Source organism: Notothenia rossii (assembly GCF_949606895.1).
Source record: "Notothenia rossii genome assembly, chromosome: 8".
In the NCBI taxonomy this organism is placed as follows: Eukaryota; Metazoa; Chordata; class Actinopteri; order Perciformes; family Nototheniidae; genus Notothenia; species Notothenia rossii.
Genome location: NC_136906.1, coordinates 61,441,020 through 61,454,777, shown reverse-complemented (window position 1 = coordinate 61,454,777; position 13,758 = coordinate 61,441,020). Strand labels below are relative to the sequence as shown.

General features: G+C 39.6%; 1 protein-coding gene across 1 annotated transcript in view; it reads right to left on the bottom strand.

Moving 5' to 3' along the window:
* Nucleotides 1–12,595, bottom strand: part of LOC307015991 (uncharacterized protein) — a 50,818-nt gene extending 38,223 nt beyond the window's left edge. Inside the window, exon 1 of the mRNA XM_079645023.1 lies at nt 10,848–12,595. The gene's annotated coding sequence lies outside the window, so the exon portion shown is untranslated. The remainder of the gene's footprint in view (nt 1–10,847) is intronic.
* Nucleotides 12,596–13,758: the final 1,163 nt, after the last annotated feature.

The following is a 13,758-nucleotide window of genomic DNA, read 5'->3' as shown; positions in this document are numbered from 1 at the left end:
AAGTCATTCTGATCTTTCTCATGAAAGTCATTGAGGTGTAGGTCAGACTTTGTTGGCTGAATCTTTTTCTTTTTTCATGTTACCATTAGACCTCCTCCTCACTGTTATCCTGACTGGCTCTCAATAGATTCATTCAACTTCTGCAATTTACAATGCAGCTTTTTCTCTTTTCTTGTTGTGGGGGTATACAACAGTTTATATACACATAGCTAATTGTATAGTCTTAGCACACATGCAAAACATATAATTAAAATGGATTTTGAACGAAGTGATTGAATATATCCCACACTCAGTTTTTGGCAACATTGTACATATAGAAGCATCTTGTTAGCCTTTTCTGGAATGTTTTACCTTCACACGGACACAGTGACTAACTATTGGACGGTGTCAGTGTGTTACTTTGGAAACTCAGAATGTTGAGAGAAATGTTTTCCAACAGCTTTCTTTTTGAGCTTTTAGCTGTGTTAATAAAAGACACACATGCCGTGCAGTAAAAGATAGAAGTTGTTTGTATCTGTTTAGTCACAACATCTACACTATTCGGGTTTTCCGTAATCCTGCTTAAAAACAGACAAACTAACTGTACTGGAAACCTATCCCCGCGGCAGAGGTTACTAGAATGCAGTAAGCGACCATTATTAAGCTTATCCTAATGTACACATCGTTCTTTTTGGCATCTTAAATTCATCTGTTCTTTTCTTTAAATTTGCTTATTGCCTCATAAAACTAAATACATGACTCTCCACTTGCTGTCTTCCAGTTTGTGCTTAATTGAACCCAGGTGGTCAAAGGATAGCCTGCTTCCAACACATTACTGTGCTCTCAATAATATAGAAAAGGCTTCCTGTGTTTAAGCCTGGCAAGACAGCAGTCATGTAGGTCAACAGGTATAAGCTTGCATTTACCATTTGCAGCTAAAGGCAAGTGGGGTGGAAGAGAAGGCAGTGGGATGTAAGCATCATACAGAGAGAAAGGATATTGCAGGGGGAAGTGATAAAGAGGGAAGAAAGGCCAACGATTGGTCCACGCAGACTATAGTGGTGGTCTGATAAATGTTTTATAAGTATCACTCCTGGGTTTGTAGTTTAGACTTATCTTTCCTCTCACATGTGTGGGATAATGGTGGAGATGTGAGTCACACTGGGCTGTGTTGTCGAGATAACTGCCTGCATTGTGTGTCTGTTATTTTTCCAATACAATTAACGAGCAATGCAATTAACAAGCATTACGTTTAATTTAGAGAGAATGAAAGCATTTAATTTATGAAATCTGTGGCTGCAATCTTGCCTGATTTGTTTACGTTGCCATGGTTGCAGTTGTGCAGTGGTGTAAGCAGATAAAGATGTGTGTACAAATGTCTTCCTGCAGAAACACTTTTGAAAGGTGTTAGCAAAAGGTTGCAAATGACTTTTATATTAACATACCATTTCAAGCGGTATAATTATTGCTATGGAGCAGAGATATCATTTTGATACTCTTGCAAAATCAAGATCAAGATGTCCCTTGTTTGCACATGTTCTTTATCCTGTCCACAAGTACATGCTCACATTAACTTTTGCTCTTTAAAACGAGGTCATAATAGTGCCTCTCCGCTGCAAGTGTGTGGCTTTCAAAGGATTAATTGTCATACTAGAAGGGGCTGGAAGCCGCGGTGTAAACTGGATAGACCTCTAGTGTAATGTTGAAATTCAGAGGCCGCATCATCTGTCCAAGCTGACATTTTTCTTGGTGTCCTTGGCTGAAAAGTGAGGGATTGATGCGCTGTCAGAGCCGTGTTATCCAGCTCATAAACAGCAGGCTTTGCCACAGCTTTTAAGAGGCATGACCCCCAATATAGCAGTACCACAAATAGAACCTGTCCCACTTTTTCACAGGTCTTAGTTCGACAAAAAAGCGGTCAAATGGCTGATGAATGAAGAGATGTCAAAATTAAATTTGACTATTTAACCCACTCCTAGAGTATTCATTTTTATAGTCAAGCAACCACACCTTTGCAAAACAGGCCTGTCAAGCTTTGAATTCCTCCTGAATTCACCGGCCGAGTATGGAGGGTAGTGTCTATGTAATCAAATGGTTTGTTTTGCAGCTCTAATGTAAACTGCAAATTACAATTATGATCTATATGGTTCATGGGGAGGATGCTGACTTTTTGTCTAGAGAATGTAGCTAGCGTCAGTATTTCAGCATGTCATCATGTATGTAGCCATCATGTGCACATGTAAGATCCCTTTACAGTAAACGTTATCTCATTAAGTTCTTCAGGTCTAGAATGTGGAGAGTTATTAAACACATGTAGCTGGCGTTAGCTTAAATAGCTAACGTGCTTTAGCTGATACGATATCTAGCCGATCAAATATTTATATATTCCTCAGCTCTTATATACACACACATACACATACAGTGGGGCAAAAAAGTATTTAGTCAGCCACCAATTGTGCAAGTTCTCCCACTTAAAAAGATGAGAGAGGCCTGTAATTTTCATCCTAGGTACACTTCAACTATGAGAGACAGAATGGGGGGAAAGAATCCAGGAAATCACATTGTAGGATTTTTAATGAATTAATTGTTAAATTCCTCTGTAAAATAAGTATTTGGTCACCTACAAACAAACAAGATTTCTGGCTCTCACAGACCTGTAACTTCTTTAAGAGCCTCCTCTGTCCTCCACTTGTTAACTGTATTAATGGCACCTGTTTGAACTTGTTATCAGTATAAAAGACACCTGTCCACAACCTCAAACAGTCACACTCCAAACTCCACTATGGCCAAGAACAAAGAGCTGTCAAAGGACACCAGAAACAAAATTGTATACCTGCACCAGGCTGGGAAGACTGAATCTGCAATAGGTAAGCAGCTTGGTGTGAAGAAATCAACTGTGGGAGCAATTATTAGAAAATGGAAGACATACCAGACCACTGATAATCTCCCTCGATCTGGGGCTCCACGCAAGATCTCACCCCGTGGGGTCAAAATGATCACAAGAACGGTGAGCAAAAATCCCAGAACCACACGGGGGGACCTAGTCAATGACCTGCAGAGAGCTGGGACCAAAGTAACAAAGGCTACCATCAGTAACACACTACGCCGCCAGGGACTCAAATCCTGCAGTGCCAGACGTGTCCCCCTGCTTAAGCCAGTACATGTCCAGGCCCGTCAGAAGCTTGCTAGAGAGCATTTAGATGATCCAGAAGAGGATTGGGAGAATGTCATATGGTCACATGAAACCAAAATAGAACTTTTTGGTAAAAACTCAACTAGACGTGTTTGGAGGAGAAAGAATGCTGAGTTGCATCCAAAGAACACCATACCTACTGTGAAACATGGGGGTGGAAACCTTGTGAAGACTTACAGAAAACGTTTGACCTCTGTCATTGCCAACAAAGGGTATATAACAAAGTTTTGAGATGAACTTTAGTTATTGACCAAATACTTATTTTCCACCATAATTTGCAAATAAATTCTTTAAAAATCAGACAATGTGATTTTCTGGATTTATTTTTCTCATTTTGTCTCTCATAGTTGAGGTATACCTAGGATGAAAATTACAGGCCTCTCATCTTTTTAAGTGGGAGAACTTGCACAATTGGTGGCTGACTAAATACTTTTTTGCCCCACTGTCCATCTAGCAGTCACACTGGGTTTTTGACTAATGCACACCTTTTCCTAGCAGTTTTCACCTGGAGAACATTGTTACTCAACAAATAGTCCCATGGATGAACACGGCTCAAGCAGCTCTTCCCAGTAAAAGGCTGCCACGCCGTGCCCTGGCTGCCTCCAGAACTCCTTAACCTACATCCTTCACATCTCAGCCTTAACCATTTCCCCATAACACCAGGAGGGAAGGCTTCTTGCCGAGCTATCAATAATAAACGATTAAGTCGAGGGTTTAACATGGTTGTGTAGATAATGGAGTCGAAAGGGGGATGCTTTCAAAGAACAGAGTGCTTTCAGCCCAGAAACCATGGGCAGGAAGAACAGAGGTTTTAATGGTCGGGCAGGCTCTGGGTCACTTTTACGGCATTGTTCGTCACATAATGGCTATTGACTTGTTTAAAATAATAGTCAGTGCTAATGTGCAGTTTTCTTAAAGAATCTAATCAAGTAAAAATGGATGATTTTGATAATAAAAGTGGTTAAAACAAGAGTACATTTGTATAGTGGCTGACCAGTGCAAACAGGCTACAACGGCCCAAAACACTTTCATTCATGCAAAGATGGCCAACTTTATAGTCCCCGAACTTCACCAAGTACTCCGGTTCCGACTGTGTGCATCATTTTCTTGTGTCCCCTCTTTCTGTTGTGTGTTGAGCTTCTTGCAGCGTTTTCTTTTAATAGCAGTGTTTCTTTTAGGCAGCGCTTTTAGTTAACGCTGCATATGTTTCGTGAAGTTGGTGAATATTGTCTAATGCTGCACATGTGTTGTCAAGTTGGTAAAGATGTTTCTTCATTTGCATGTGTTTTTGCACAATAGCGTTTTCTTTTATTTGCATTATTTTTGAAACTGCAGTGCATTTCTCCTAATGGAAGTGTTTTTTGCTGTCGGCCACCGTATATTTGCTTTGAACGTAGTTTTTAAGCGTAAAACATTGTTTCAACATTATCTGAATCCTTCACTGAGTTGTGTTCAATCTTTGTCAATCACATTTAGACCAGTATAACCTGTCTTGTCCTTCAAATCGTCAAATCCTTGGTACCTGTTGAATAGAGGGGCTTTTGGTTAAATGTGTTTCGAACAAGGATATAAGAAAGGGACCTAATCCCTGCAGTTCCAATAAAGTATTGTCTTGAGAGACCTGGTGCTCATCCCCATGGTGTGTTTCAGTAGGTTTGTGACTTTTCTTTCACCCCTCACATAGCCAGACCGTTGAACTCAGGACTCAGGAGTATAGCAAGCTGTAGTGTATTGCTCTTAGCACCGTTTGAACACTTGATAACAGTGTGCACTGGAGCAAATCAGTGAGAGTGATAAACCCCACAGAGGGAGCTGGATACTTTTGCTCCCTGATAAGTATGAACAGTGCAGACAGGTAATAACAGGGAGGGTTCTATCAGCATTAACACATATTAATAGGTTTTATAGATATTTATCCACTTTGGCTATAGCTCACTGGGCATCAATAACTGACCATCTCACAAATCCACACACACCAGACACACACCAGACACACACACACACACACACACACACACACACACACACACACACCACACCACACCACACCACACCACACCACACACACACACCAGATGCTAAGATAAACAAGTAGTCACAGAGTGCCCTGCAGCTTTGCCAGTCATTCCCTTTATGTCTGACTGCATCTCATTGACATGGCCCGTCTATGAAAAGACTGAGATTTGAAAAAAAAGAAACATTTGTCTATGCAGTCTGGATGTGGATGCTGTCTACATACAGATGTTAGCCCTGGGGCTCTGAAACTAATCACATCACTGAAAAAACGTGGAGTGACATTTACTTAGAAAAACCTTGGTAACAATATTCCACGCAGAAATTCTAAGTAAATGTAACAACCTACATTTCAAGTAAATTCTACTTACAGTTCAGAAGTGTTTCTAACAACAGGTACACAAGTAAACTTTACTGTGCTTTCTGTTTTTCTTATTTAAGTGTACTCACTATTGCATAGTATTTTTTACTTAAATATATAAATAATATTTACATAATATTTCTTCTATTTAATTGTACTCACTATTGCATAGTATTTTTTACTTAAATATATAAGTAATATTTACATAATATTTCTTCTTCTATTTAATTGTACTTACTATTGCATAGTATTTTTTACTTAAATATATAAGTAATATTTACATAATATTTCTTCTTCTTTTTAATTGTACTCACTATTGCATAGTATTTTTTACTTAAAAATATAAGTAATATTTACATAATATTTCTTCTTCTATTTAATTGTACTCACTATTGCATAGTATTTTTTACTTAAATATACAAGTAATATTTACATAATATTTATTCTTCTATTTAAGTGTACTCACTATTATATAGTATTTTTTACTTAAATATATAAGTCATATTTACATAATATGTATTCTACCTTTAACAGCACTACCCTGTTAAATATGGGCATACAAAACATGAAACAATGTACTCTTTAAAACAGCAACTTTATGTTTTGAAACACTGGTAGAATTTTGACTTAAAAAAAAAAATATCACATGTGGCCCTAATCATATTCAGCACATGACTTTGCAAGAAAACTAAGTGCAATCACTCATCCCTGACATCCCTTGCTTTTAGTGTTATAGAGAATAATTACACAATATGTAGTTGTACAGTGGCCCTGAGAATTCAACGCACTCAAGAAAACATACAAAACACAATCAAATGAAGAAAAAATCTTCACCAATTTGGCATGTGCCACATTGAGCTGCAAATACTCAAAGCACAACAAAGGAAACTGTTTCCAGGGGAAACTAAAAAGTGCTTTGTCAAGAACCCCCTCAACAAGGTTTTGAAACATTATCTTAACAATATACAAAACATGTAGTTGTACAAAGTGGGCTCAGGCAAAACATATGAAAAATGTCACTGTTGCTAGACACCATAACTACCAAGTATTTCTTCTGAACTGCAAGTTGAAGAAACACCTTTGTATACACTTTGGCTACAAGTTTGTTGCACAATGCATGGACTTTTGGAGACATCTTCAGGACATTTAGCTCAAGAAAGAGCTTCTGAAAATACTTCAAAAGTGTATTTCATCTTCGGTGGATAACTTAAGTTCATTGCATATATGAAGCCTGTGAGCAGAAGGCAAGCCTTTGACACACATCTGCAGTCATCAAGAACCTCACTTCCCTCGATGATGATGGACTAGAGATGTTAAGATTCACCGATTCGCATCGGTGCACCGGCATAAACGTTCAAGATGCGAGTGCACCGGTTGAAAGAGTGCACATCGGCTACAGTTTGGGTTGAACCGGGTTGAACTCGCGATGCATCGATTGCGTAGCGTCTTTGCATCGGTAAAAAAACGATTCATTCATATAAAATCCCCTCATCTTGTCAACGCTCAGCAGAGACGATCTTTGATATTTGCTTCGCCACTACGGAGAACGAGAGTCTCAGTTATCAACACACACGAAAGTTGAGGAGAAAGAGAAACACAGCGCACCGAAAAATACCTACAAATCAAACGTTTGGCAACACTTCGGATTGTTCAAGAAAGACGGTGTAATAGTCCTTTATGCTATATAGTTGACCGCAGGTCATGGAGAGTAATAAGGTATCCGTAGACCTTTGTATGAGGTATCTTTATTACTTAACAGGTCTACAGCCATGATACATAGATCCGTCCTAGATGCGGACTTGCATACACACAGTATCACTCCGCAGCCGCACCCCATCAGTAACCTCCTGATGGTATATGTGCGCGGCACTATATACTACAGACGGTCAACTTGAAAAATCACTCGCAAATTGTTAACGATGCCGAGCCGCTTTAAAGTACACAAGTAGTACGAGGAACTTAGCGACGCACATAAAGAGGCGACGTGGGGTCTGCGGCTGAAAAGAGAAACCTGAAAGTGAGACATGAGTTAAATCTCTCAGTGAGGTGTTCTGTCAGAGAGAGGTGTTTAGCTTACAGCAGCCTGTGACGGCCAATAATAATTTAAATGTCTTCCTTCCTGTAAGCAGTTATGAAATACCTGTTTGTGAAAGGTTATTTGTTTTCTTTATTGTTCAGATAGAAACCAATGCTTTCTGCTCACTGGTGTGTTAGCCTCTGAGTGTTAAGCACATCAGGCTGGCAGCTGTATGGGCATTGCTCTATGGTAGCTGTTATTTGCACATTGTTAATCATGAGCAATGCATCCTTACATTGTTTAACTGTGAGGTGTTATACAATTGTACTCTGGAGAGCTTTTAAAGGTAACAAAATAAACGGCATGATGGGATGTGCAGTACCAAACATGTAAAGCACTTTTTTGTTAATGTATGATTTGCTGCATATAAGGAATAAAACAAAAATCCTCTGTCGTACCATATTGAAGTATCATTATTTTTGCATCGTGTTGAATCGCATCGTATCGCCCCGAATCGCATAATGTTGAATCAAATCGTATTGAACTGTATCGCAACGGGTGAATCGTATCGTATCGCATCGCCTGGTGTTTCAAAGGTATCGTTAATGTATCGTATCGTGGCAACGTATCGAGATGCGCATCGCATCGGCCTCAGTGATGGAGATGCACATCCCTACTGTATAGCGAAATATTTCCTCAGCTAATTTCTCAAGTACGCTACTTCTCAGTCTTGGATTGCTCAACAGGGTGCCATCCTTTTGTTAAGCCTGGTTGCCTGCCTCCAGCGAAACGTCTACATCGTAAGAAAAAGTAGGTACTTGAAACTTAGCTGGCCACAGTTCGGACCGGTAAGATGTTCCAGAGGAAGAGAGCAGGATGGTGTCCTAAGGTCCAGATGAGTGGCGAGAGGAGTTGTCAGAAGATTGTTCTGCTATTGAGGAGTCAATATCCAATACTTCCACAGGACTGAGATTAAGGACAATTGGTTCAGTTTGAAAAACCTTTAGTGTTCCCTTGTCTTCTACATCTTCAATGCAGCTCAAAGTGCAAAACTGGCCATCAAAATCCATGTCTTGATACATCACAGTAAACTCCCCTGGAATATGAAATGCCTCTTGAAGTTCACAAATAAGTTCCTCAAGTGTTCTTGGGATTCCCGAGGGCAGAACCAGTTTGCGAATATCATTATGTTAAAAAATGATACGGAGCTTTGCAGGTGTTGTATCCATTTCAACAGAAGAAGCTTCATCAGAAACAGATAAATAAAGAATGAATCAACTTTAAATCAATCCCACTGATAAATGATGGCAACAACTTGTACTCACATTTCACAACTAATAGGAGAGGCAAATGTAGTGCTTCAAAGTAGTCAGTCGTCTTCCTGCTAGAGTGTATGCAGCCAAGGGGCAAAAATCAGCCATCTCTTTTTGCTCAAGTAATTGCACATTGCTGGTGCTCTCAGCTCCTAAGGTGCTCATTGTACCATGTGTTTTGTAGTCTGACAACAAAGGCCAGTTTGTCACGAATCAACATCATCTGTAACACCTCGGCAAAGTCAGGCAATCCTGCGGTAGAACCATAACACACCATCATCCCAGTAGCATAGTTGGTGCCTAAAAAGCACACATTACTTGCAACATGTACTGTTGTGACAGTTGGATATCTACACTTCACCATGTCTTTTATGTCATCCTTAAGTACATCTAAAGAGACCTCTGTTGTTTTTGTGACTGACAGTGATGGTCTGACTGCATTTGAATCATGGAGATGGTGTGCAATCATGAGCTGGTGCTTATTTGCAAGGGACAGCAAGATATTCCTAAAACAGCCCGTTTGTCTGATAATTCTCTTAAAAAAGCTATGTTTAGCCTCAAATCTCATTGTCCACAGGGCAACCACGGGGCCAAATTCCCGAATGAGCTGAGGATAGTGCTCAAGGAAGTGGTGCTTAGGACGGAGATTTTGTTGGGGAAACGCTTCAAGGAATCTCCATCGGTGCTCAGAAATCAAACTGTCAAGATAACAAATGCTTTCCTCTTTATGGACTATATATATATATATATATATATATATATATATATATAAAAAGGATGAATATATATGAGACACAAAAATAGTATTGTTATCAGTGGCGGCTGGTCAATAAAGGGCGCCAACCTTTTACTCCCTAGTGGAAAGTGTTTTGTTTTTCAAATACTTTTTTCATATTTTTTTAAATGAAATGTCACAAATCATCAGAATGTAACTTTAATGTACAATAATGTATTTTCAACCGTAGGAATACTTTCTCTGAGTATGGCGTTATTTTTTATCTCTTGTTCTGGGTGGCAGATTACGTCACTTCCGCCGCCTAAAACCCAGGAGCTAATGCTACATTAGCAAAACAAACGCAATGTGTTTGTGTGCAAAAGGTGCAGTGGGCTTCAAACACGTTCCCCTCAACTGTTTCAATTGTATTGTTTACTCTCAGTACAGCGCCACTTTCCGAACAGGAAATGCACGCTAATACAAAAAGCCTGTAAGTGGCGCTGCTGCCCCACAAAATACACCAAAAGCAGCGAAGAAGACCCCGGAGCATGGTTGCCCTTCTGTTTATGCCCCGCGGTGGATTTAGCAACATGTAGTAGTTCATGTAATTATTCATGTCCACTTGTTGCTGATTGTTGTGGTAGAGGAGCTGTAGATTTTGCACTAACATCGGTAGCATGGTCAAGCTGTAGATGTTGTACTAACATCTGTAGAATGGTCAGTAGCGCTAGCAGTAGCTACTGACCATGCTACAGCAGTGAGCAGCAGAGGTGGGGAGAGGCGGGGCCTTTTAAATCGCGCTGTTCATATTTCATTGCAAATATAATATTCCTTGACCACATTGTCCTTCTCTAGGCTGCAGTGAAACTGACCGCATCTCGTAGCATCGCACATACTGTTGAGTATTTATTTTGTTGAGCTGGAGCCATGAACACCCCCCTCTACCGAAATAAAAAACTATTCAAATTTTAAAAAGTGCGCCAGTGCCATAGTTTCCATTATAAACGGCGAATGTTGTCGTAGTCGACAACTTTGAAGCTTCAAATAAGCCTTTAAAAAATATATATTATATCTGATGTGTGCAACTTGCATGAAACGGGGCTAAGTTTGCTAGCACGATAACGAGCTAGTTAGCCAGCTACTCTGTCGGCTAATGTTAGCTAACTTAGCCTTACATTTTTAATAACCAAATAATGACTTCAGCTGACAAGCTAATAGGAATGTAACAAGTTAACCAAGCACGTAAACATATTCACATGACTCCACATCGATGAATATTCAAATGAAATGGTCGACCAAGCAGTCTTCAATTTCCACTCAAATGTCAACCTTCTGAGTGGACTGTCCGTGCATGTCTGCGGGGGCAATGTGCGCGGGAAATACTCTCCTCTGACGTCACCCACAGTTAACTCGCATTTCCCATGTACATTTTAATAGCTTTAACAGGTTGTATAGTCAATACAATAATTTTGGTAATATTTACTTGGTGCTAGTGCTGTGTACCTGGACTCACATTCAGGTTCAGGTCCGGACTCAAGTCCAGAGGTTCAGGTTCAGGTCCGGACTTATAAGTCCGGACTTGTGTCAAGTTGTGTGAGTAATGTTAGAAATTAAAATCAATGTTTTAATGGGGAAATGTAGTTTAAACATGCCGTCAGTTTTAATGCTCTTTTATACTGAAAAACCAGAAATTCTTGTGCACAAGCAGTTAAGCTTTTATTCTGAAAATCCTTCATCTACGGTTAGCATTTAGCATGTGGCTAATATACGATTTCCTAAAGAGGTGAATTGAGTAGCAAAATGATATGGAGTGGTGCAAACCGAAGCCTACTGATTTAACACTACAACTATAGATGTCGAGATACTACCATGCTGAATATTAAATGAAGGTACAGTTTATTTGAATACATTATTGTTTACAGACGAGAGGAGCATGTGACAACATCCGGAATGACCGGAAACCAAACGAGCCGAGAAGTATTTTTTAGAGTATTGATTACAGCGTTTAGAATGTGTTAAATGAAAAGTGATGAAAGAGAATATGAGGAGAAAAGGCGTGTTAAGCATATATTGAATGTGAAAAGAACCAATCCTCTGTTTAAATGCAATAACGGACATTGGAGACGAGGCGAGCCGGCTGGCGGGGAGGAGCCAGCAGAGGATATATAACAGCACCGGAGGAGAGATCGAGGCTCTTCTCTTCCCTAACGAGGAGCGGATCACAGCTGTTTGTCTGACTGAACAATATCATGCTTGTGACCAACCCGCGCCTTTTTTAATTAAAGTACCCAATTGAACTTTCACAGAGACTCCATTTAGTCTCATTTTAAAGCTTCTCTCCTGGACGGGAGAATAACGAACACAGTTAACAGTAACTAAAGTTAACTTATTTTTAGCTAATTATCAATTGAAAATAAACTCATAATCAACTCAAATTCAAACTCGTCAGGTTTATTGTGCCCCCTTCCAACTTGTGTCTACACCATGTCTTTTCTAGAACTCTACATGTGTTACTAACTACACAACACAACTACATACATAGTGATGTACATACAAGACTCAATATGCAAGAGTACAAGTCTATGTGTTCTTGTTCAAGAACAACAGCATATTGACATTGTCTGGGTGAAGTGTTGCTCTTTCGGCAGACACTATATCACCATACATACAAAGGAGTTAGCTTAGCTACACTACCATATATGGCAACCAGCATCCCACGCTGTCAGTGTCCACTATGTCTAAGCCAGCTTCCCTTGACGTCACACAGATCTCGCGAGCAGTTGCGATATTTTGCGAGACTTCGTGAGTTCAGTAATGGCCGCCATATCAGAAGCCAAAACAATGTTTTTCGTCTTTTCTCAGCGCAAATTTCTCGATCTATGGAAGGTTTTAGATGGTTTAGAACAAAAAGGAGAATATACGTAAGTACCGGTTCCCGACGTTCCGGTTTTAACCGGACTTGAACCGAAACTTTTTACAAGTCCAGTACTGGTTCGGCGTACCGGTACGCAGCACTACTTGGTGCTATTGTTAAAATTCACTTATCAAAATGAAGATTAAAAATTACATAGAAACACAAGTAACACATTAAATAAAAGGAGACATTTTGAGTAAAATTACTGAAATAGTAATGTGCTGTAGAATTTAAACATATAATCAAAGTAATATTTACAAAGCCAAAAAATCCTTTTTTATGTCACGATCTTCTTTTCACTTGCTTGATAGTGTTGATAGCAGGATTGCAAAAATGGTTATTCTCCCTTTATCAGTGTAAAAGTAATGAATGAAGTACAGAATAGAAACATTATTATATCTACTTTTACACAACCACAAGAAACATTAAAGTGGACCTATCATCCTATATTTGAAAAATATATTGTAGGGCCATACCTATACAAAACATGTCTGTGAAGTTGTTTTTTCAAAATAGTTAACCCATTGCAGCCATGCCTCATACTGCTCAAACCCCTCTTTTGAAGCTCTGTTAGAGAAACGCGGATCTTGTGTCCTTAGCTTGAAAAAAAAAGAAAAAGAGGAGGCGGAGCTAATGCCTGATCAGAATTCTACCGGAGATAAAAGGCTTGTTTGAGACGAGCGAGACCGACGCAGACCTGCGCAATTGCGATCAACGTCTTGCTAGTGCGTTGGATGATGGTTAGTCATTTTGTCCGACTTGCTCTCGAGGCTGTTTTTAAAAGATTTGGGTACGGAAGAAAAGAGAGAGGGTTTTATTTTCTGACGCTGCATGAGTTCCCCGACGCACTGGGGACACATATGTATTTATAAAAGACATCACAAAGTGCATTTTGCATGATAGGTCCCCTTTAAGTCTCACAACAGGTTGACTTGTTTGACAATCTTTCCTGCTGTTTCAATTATTCATTTTGTCACATTTTGATCCTCTGTGCAGGGTATTTTTTATGATGTGTTGTTGTTTTCCTATTCCACCTCTCTACCTTGACAATTCAGTCTGATTTGGCCTTAAAAACACGTCAGCTGTTGGAGCTGCACCAGTGGATGTGGCACACAGCTCAAGGAGGCAAATAAGGTACCTTGCCATATCTGCATCTAAAATTACCTTCCTTCTTTGAGTATTCAATTGAAGGGGCCCTTTTATGCTCACTTTCAGGTTCAGGTGTGTATTTGGTGCCTCTACTGTGACCTCTT